An 8504-nucleotide genomic window follows, 5' to 3' on the forward strand; every position below is an offset into this window, starting at 1 on the left:
CTGAAATAAAGAAGATTAGTGTATAGGTTTGAAGGGAATGTATACAATTAAAGAATCTTATACTCTTAAGTCAGCTTTCTTGTGCAAATACAACAGAAAATTATTTTCAAATACATTCCTATGCATAGGTAGGTATGTTGAATCTCTAGCAACTGGCACTGCTGCAAACATCACAAAAATTACAATTCAATGCATCTTGTTTTGAGAAAATTAAATGCAAAGACAGCAAAATTCAGTAAAGAAACTCCTTCAATAAAAATATGTGCTTAGTTCACAATCAAAAGAAGAAGAGGCACTCCTTATTTGGAATTTTCACTGCATGTAAGAGCTGTTGACATTTATGACTCTTTTCATTATAATGCTGGACTTGCATGAGATGAATTTTGTTCTTAAGCATGAGACTGCAACTATGAATTATCTGAACTGGAATCTTAATAACAGTTCATCCTTATTGCACTTATTATGTGGCAGCATTGGTTGAACCTTCACGTTCATTAACCCATTTAATTCTCTCAGTCACTCTGAGAGCTAGGTTGATATATAACCACTACTTTTGCATCTTTTCAAGTAGAATTAAAGACTACAAGGAGTCATTTGTTTTCATTTGTTTATTCTACAGATGTGAATTTTGAGAGCCCAAAACTTGTCTAGGATAAAGCTTATGGTTTTGGGTTCCTGTATGTGAGAAAAAGCAGTTTTTTTTTTCTCTCCACCCAAGTGTTCCATCTTGCAACCAGTTGCAATTGTATACTGATATTTCCTGGAATTTTTTCCATCTTGACTTAACACTGTAACTGCCAGGTATGTTGCTGTGACCAGCCAACCATGTCAGAAGTATGGATCTCTGTCAATGAAGTTAAAGATTAAGAGTTCTCCACTGGAGCAGGAACTTTCCACTGACTTTCCCATCATTTTCTGACATCGGAGAGTCTGTGTTTCAAATACATAAAAGGTTTCTAAGCCACTAAGTACACATCTCCAGCCCTTCCCTGTCCTAACTTGCCAAAGCAGGCTGTGGTATATTCCAAATCTGAATTTCATTGATATTCTAATGAAAATTCTCAGATGTAAAGTTAGGCCTCTAATCTAGACCTGCAAAATGCTTGAAGAAAATGACCACACAGAAGATCAGCCTCAACAGAGCTAAAGGCTTTTCCATGTTATTTATCTTTTCCAAATAATTAACACTTTGTTTCACTTATTCTTTGTATTGTTCTGTCTTGATCTTTATTATTTCTTTCCATCTATGGCTTTTAGGTTTGGCTTCTAAAAGCTTGAGGTTACTTATTTTTGACCTCTGATTTTTTTTTTAACCTAGGCACTCACAGCTATAAACACTCCACTTACCATTGCTTTGCAGTGTTCCCCAAATTCTTCTAAGTTTCAATTTCAATTTTTTATTTGATTCTAGGAATTTTGACTACTTTTTTTAGTTCTTGGATGACCCACTGATTATTCAGAAGTGAATTTCTCAGTCTCCTGATTTTGAATATTTTCTGTATTTTCTCTTATTATTTTACCTTTATTTCATCTAGTGGTCTGATAAAATAAAGTAAGTGAATTCCATTTTCTTATTAAGAATTGCTTTCTGACCTATAACACAATCTACTGTAATAAAAATTCTGTGGGATTCTGAGAAAAATATGTGTTCTTTGGCTGTTGGGAGAAATATTCTGTATGTGAGTTAAATCCATTTGGTCGCTTCAGTGAAAACTATAAATCCTTGAAGAAGAAATTGAAAAAGACACCAGGAGATAGACAGCCATTTCATGCTCATGGACTGACAAATCAATATGATGAAAGTGGCTCTGCTGATGAAAACTGTCTCCCGGAATGGAACTCCAATCGCTCAGCAAATACTGAGGTTTGGCAAGTGAAGTGGCATTAACTAAAAACCTTCTGTACAACAAAGGAAATAGTTATGAGGCAGAAGAGATAGAATGGAGAAAAAATTTTCCAGGTATACATCTGACAATGGATAAATAATCAAAATATACAAAACCCAAACTCCCAAAGAATCAACAATCCAATTAATAATTGAGACAATGAACTGAATATACAATTGAAGGAAGTTCAAATGACCAAGAAATACATACCCAAAGTACTCAACATAGCTGACCATATAAGAAATCCAATGTTCCTTTTAGTATATCCAACTGCATGGTCGGACAAAGGTATTCATGAGATCTGGGAGATTTGTGGCGGAATTGTTCAGGTTAGGTATCTGCAAACATGAATCTGCTAATTTTGGCTTTCGTTTATTGCTGCTTTTCTGGGAACTTTATTTGAGATCTATTTTCGGATATCTATTTATTTGATACCTATTTTTTGGGTGTAGGTACTTATAGTGGTTAACTCTCCTGTTGTCACTGTATATGAACACGAGAAACATTTTGTCTTACTATTTTATTATTTTTCCTCATACTGTTTGGGAAAGTTTGATTTTCTTTTGTAGCCCTTCCTTTTACATCATCCCATGAATATGATGACTTCACACTACATGTTTCCTTTCTTAGGTTTTTGTTTCTTTTTAGCTTGTCCTGGAGCTAGAACTAAGGGCCTTGGCTCTGTCCCTTACCTTTTTTTTTTTTTTTTCTTTCTTGAAGATGGCACTCTACCACTTGGACCCATATTCACTTCCAGCTTTTCTGGCAATAAATTGGAAATAAGAGTCTCACAGACTTTCCTGCCCAAGCAGACTTTGAACCACAATCCTTTTATCTCAGCCTCCTGAGCAGTCAGGGTTACAAGTGTGAGCCTACTAGTGCCTTGGCTTTTTACCTAGCTTTTCATAGTGTTCAACTTGCTGTGATATGAAAACCTTGGTTTTGACTGTGAGTTTTGTTAAATATTGTTCTACTGGTTTGTATGTTGTTCACAAGAATTCAAATGTCAATCTCATATACTTTATAATGAATGACTTGATCTCTTTCTTATTCCTCTCCTCTCCCTTTTCTTTCTCTTTCTTAGTATATGTTGAAGATTTACTGTCTTAGACTTTATTATGTAGGATCAATTTGCCTAGGTACATTTTCCCAGGTGTGTATATATAGATATATATATATAATATATTATATACACACATGTACATACACACATATGTATATATACATGGGGAGAGAAAGTATATATCTTCAGTATTATATGGATATAGATAAACATGTTCAAACCCGATTCATTCATTTCATTTTAAAATGACTTCTTGAAGGTAGACTTAAGTATTTTTGTTCTGTATTTGTATTTCAGAGACCAATAACATGTCTTTTAGCTTTATTTTTGGTCTCAGTTTCCGTCCTTTCTACTTGATCTTTCAAAAAACACTTTCCTTTATTTTGGTTCCATTCTCTGAGTTATTTCTGTATCTCCTCTCTGTCAACTCTTGGACTTTATCTTGCAGACAACTTGTTATTTCATATCATTTCTGTGATGATGTTTGTCATTTCTGTAATTTTTCTTTCTTGAATTGAGACAAATATAATTACATAGCTTTGTTTTTATTGTTATTCATGTCTATTCTGAAAGTATGTTTGGAACATTCGTCATGTTCACAATTACTTTTCAAATAATGTCTTCTCCATAAGACAGTGTTGTGTTGCAGCCTTTCCTCATCGGTGATTTATTGGACAGGATTTTCAGCAGTTGAAATTTTTGATTGCACTATTTTTTCTTTTTTTTAGATTTGAATACAACATTTTATAAACAGTCATAGAGGTATAGACAAAACCAAAATCCACATAGACTAAGGCCTCAAATTTATTTAAATTAAGTTAAAGAAACTAATCATACCTATTCATTTCACTGTTTATTTATTTTGCTGGTTGCAGGGCCTAAACTCTGGGCCTGGGCGCTGGCGCTGTGGCTCAAGTAGCACTATTTTCTTCTTATAGCAGAGTTTCATATTTTTAGTCACCTTTTTCCATGCGTACAAAAATGTGTGGAATAATCTTACTAAAAGTGACTTGCAATCTTTTGAGGGTGATTGGGCACCTCCTTCTGCTTTCTTGGTTTAAGACTGCCCTCTTCTGTTGATATAGTTATGTGCAGATTAAAAATAAGGCACTTGGAGGTTGGTTAAGTTCACTCATTGAGTGCTTGCCTACCTATCATGTATGAGGCCCTGGGTTCCAATGTCAGCCCTATGCTCTGGCAAGCAAGCAAACAAGCAAGCAGACTGTCAAGCAAAGCAAACCAATAAGCAAGCAAAGCAAACAAGCAAACAAAAACAGATGGTACCTTACTGCTATGTTTCTTGATCACTCTGTGCAAAGAGATGCAAAATTAATTGGTCTGTATAAACTATAGGGCAGTGAGGTCATAGGGATTAGTATTGGTAAAGAGAATGCGGCTTAGTGGTAGAATGCTTGCCTACTAAACATGAAGTTGTGGGTTTGATTCCTCAGTACCACATAAACTGAAAACACCGGAGTGGCTCTGTGGCTCAAGTGGTAGAGTGCTAGCCTTGAGTAAAAGAAACTCAGAGACTGAGTTCAAGCCCCAGGACTGGCAAAAAACAAAACCAAAACAACCCCCCCCATTGTTTACAAACATAATGCCTAGCTTTTACAAAGCCCAAATGAATAAGCTAAAATGTCATCAAAAGAACTCCCAAAAGCTAGATAAGCATCTCCTACAAAAAGTTATGTTCTGTAGAGACAAGAACCATTTACAAATACAAGGCTTTCTTTAATTGATAGCCCTTTCTTTGAGATTGTCTCGTGACTCATTTGTTTAGTTGTCACATGCCTCTTCTTAATACAATGTGAATTTAATTAGAAAAGGACCTTTTCCATCACATTCTGAACTTCAGTACTTAAGCCAGGATCTGATGTACAGTAGATGCTCAGAAAATTATTTGTTGAGAAATGAATGATTGCCAAAATCAAAATCTTTAAAAGCATTTTTATTAACATATAATTTGGATCAAATTCTCCCCTCTATCATTTTCCTCCTCCCTCTCTCCCTGTGTTTGGACAATGCAATAAGCTTTGCTGTTCTGTTTTCATTCATGTATATAAAGCAATTAGGCCCCGTCTCTCCTATCTCCTCCCACCAGTTCTCGCCTCCCAAGAGAACCTCTTTTGCCTTCCTGTCACTCATTTTTTTAGTGTATATTAATTGCACAGAGGGCTTTCGCTGTGGCATTTCACTAGGGCCTATGGGATAGTTTAATCAGACGAATCCCCTCTGTGGCTCCCCCCCCCCCCCGTCCCCGACTCCCCATCATGCCAGCTTTCAGTGAGATTCCTTATGCCATCTTTCATACCTACATGCAATTGATTTTAATATTATTTACACGCCTTGCATGTCCTGCTCCTTCTCATTCTCAGGCAGTCTCCAATTATAATAATCTTCTTCCTTTATGTATGCATGCATGTATCTATCTATATATTTTAGGTCTGGATTCCACATATGAGAGAAGCATGTGACTTTCTGAACCTGGCTTACATCCCTTAACATGATGCACGTTAGTTCTATACATCTTTCTGCAAATGATGTAATTTAATTCTTCTTTATGGCTGAATAATACTCCACTCTATCTATCTATCTATCTATCTATCTATCTATCTATCTATCTATCTATCTATCTATCTATCTATCTACCTTTTCTTTGTCCATTAATCAGTAAAGCATCTAGGTTGCTTCTATAGCTTGACTATAGCATGAGTGTGCAGGTGTCTTGATTGTATCCTGACTTACATTCCTTTGTATACATGCTAAAGTTGGTATCACTGGATCATATGGTAGTTTTGTTTTTAGTTGTTTGCAGCACTTCCATACTACTTTCCATAGTGGTGCTAATTTATTTTCTCACCAATAACTGGCTGGCCTATCCTTTGCCCAAACCAGACTGAGTTAATTATTTAATAATAAGCTTCACTATCTGGTAACAGGTTTTGGCTGTTCTTCCAGAGTTATGTTAGTTATACTCTTGGGCATTTTATATGTCTTATAAATTTGGAATCACTGGCCACAATTTTGAAAACAATCCTAGGGTGTTGATTCTGATGCAGGGGTTCTGAATTCAGGATCTCATGCTTGCTAGACAGGTGTTCATTCACTGGGACCATGCCTCCAGCCCTTTTTGCTGTTAAGATAAGGGACCAGCCTGAACTGTGGTCATCCTATTTATGTTTTCCACTGTAGCTTGGATGATGTGTACACATAACTCACCTGGCTTGTTCTTCAAGATAGGGTCTCACTAACTCTTATTCAGGCCGGTCATGAGTCACGATCCCATCTCTGCTTCCTAAGTAGGTAGACAGAAGCTACTTTAAAGGATTTGAATAGATTTCCTCAACTCCAACCCCCATTCTATGGCTTGAACTCAGAGCCTGGGTGTTGTCCCTTAGATTTTTCACTCAAGGCTAGTACCCTATCACTTGAGCCACAGCTCTACCTTCAGTTTGTTTTTTTTTTTGTTGTTGTTGTTGGTTAATTAGATGAAAGTCTCACAGACTTTTTTGCCTGGGCTGGCTTTGAATCGTGATCTTTAGATCTTAGCCTTTGAGACAATTCTTTTTTTGGGGGGGTGGGGTTCTGGTCGTGGGGCCTGAACTCTGGGCCTGAGTGCTGTCCCTCAGCTCTTCAGCTCAAGGCTCTACCATTTGAGCCACAGCACCACTTCTGGCTTTTTTTTCTTTTTGCTTATGTGGTGCTGAGGAATTGAACCCAGGGCCTCATGCATGCAAGGCAAGTGCTCTACCACTGAGCCACCTTCCCAGCCCCAGATCTTAGCCTTTGAATAGCTAGGATTACAGGCATGAGCCACTGGCACCTTGTGTACATAGCTTTTTGATATTCTTTTAAATTGTATATTTTAAAAATTTGAATATATTTTGCCAGTATATTAAAAATATTTTAGTTTTCTATATTGGCCTTGCATTAGAAATCTTAAGTTTACTTTTTAGTTAGAATATATACCTCAATTTCTTTGTGAATGATAATTACGTTTTTTACTTTTGAATAATTTTATCTTTATAATAATCAATTAATTACCTTATTATACTTGCTAGGCTCCCTTGTTGAGTTTTCAATGGAAGCAGTGGTAGTATGCATAGGGTATTTTTATGTGTGAAAATAGTGGTCTTTGTACAAGTAGTATACAGGCTGACAGTTCTTTTTTAGTTCAGTGTATTGGCCTTAAATTATTTCAAGTAAAACATTAGAATAAGACTTAAAATCATAATCAACATTACTTATGTAATTAAAATTATATGCATACAATCTTGTTGTCTAGAAATTCTTAGTCCTGTCTCATTTTACTTCCCTGTTTTTTAAAATATATATTTATTGTAAAAATGTTGTAGAGGGGTTACAGTTACATGAGTAGGGCAATGAGTACATTTCATAGCAAGCATTGTTACCTCCTCCTTTGTTTTTCCCCTACCATCACTTCCCTCCCCACCTCCCCAAATCCTCCCACCCCCACCCTGACATTGTAAAGTGTGTTTTCAACGTAGTGTCCTGTGCATATCATTGTCACAATGGGTCAGCCTGCATCCCCATTCAAGCATTCCTCCCTATCCCTTCCCCTCTCCAAATTACAAAAATGTATATACAAGATGCAGAACAGCAGCATCAAATCCAGTGAGAACAGGAATTATACAGTGGGAGAAAACATTCAAAAGAAACAAAAGAATCACATAGTGCATTATAAATACATTAAACACACTAGCAAGAAAGAAAAAACACTGTATCCCTGTTTTGGGGTACATTTTGCTTAGCATTATCTCATGTGGTCATATGTACATAGCCTTTGACCTCCTCTGCTAGTCCTAGACATGTACTAGTCATTGCAGAAAGATTTATCTGCTCTCCATTTCCACCATGCCCTGTCTTCAAGGAGGTGTACAGAATGTTTCTTGCAAACACGTTAAAAAAGAAGATTGCCCCCACTAGTTAATATACAATAATTACTGATCAATTAATTAATAATCAATTAATCTACTCATTCTAAAGATCCCTGATCTAGATCCTAAGAGGATATCTTAGAGACTCACAGCGGCGGCGGTGGAAGGCGGAGTTGTGGAAGGGGACCGGGGACCTGTCAGCCATCCTCCTTGGGGTGAGTATTTGCCTTCCTTCCCACATCAGCACAGGGACTATTGTCCTTACTATAATTGTCTTCTACTGTGACAGTTTTGAAATAAGAAAAAAGTAGAGACTGCTGAGCTAGTGGGCTAGGAAAAGCCTAATGACAGGGAGCTGTGAAGACGCAGAAATGAGTTTAGGGAAGGTAAGAATCCAAGCAGGACGTCTACCAGTGACTCCGGGTGTGCAGCAGGAGCCTCCTGGTCATGAGCGCAGCCCGCCCGTGAGCAGAGGGAGCGGCTGGGGAGCTGGTGCATGTCGATGGTGATGGTGTGAACCGCACTGGGCAGCGAGGCCCGGTGCAGAGCCCCGGCTGGGCCTTGGAAGGTTGGGAAGGGTCAGAGTGGCTCAAGGGGAGACTCCAGAGGGAGTGCTGGTTGAAGGGAGAGTATTTTGGAAGATGTGAGAGGAGG

The sequence above is a fragment of the Dipodomys spectabilis genome, unplaced genomic scaffold (assembly GCF_019054845.1).
Source record: "Dipodomys spectabilis isolate Male_0828 unplaced genomic scaffold, ASM1905484v1 ptg000169l, whole genome shotgun sequence".
In the NCBI taxonomy this organism is placed as follows: Eukaryota; Metazoa; Chordata; class Mammalia; order Rodentia; family Heteromyidae; genus Dipodomys; species Dipodomys spectabilis.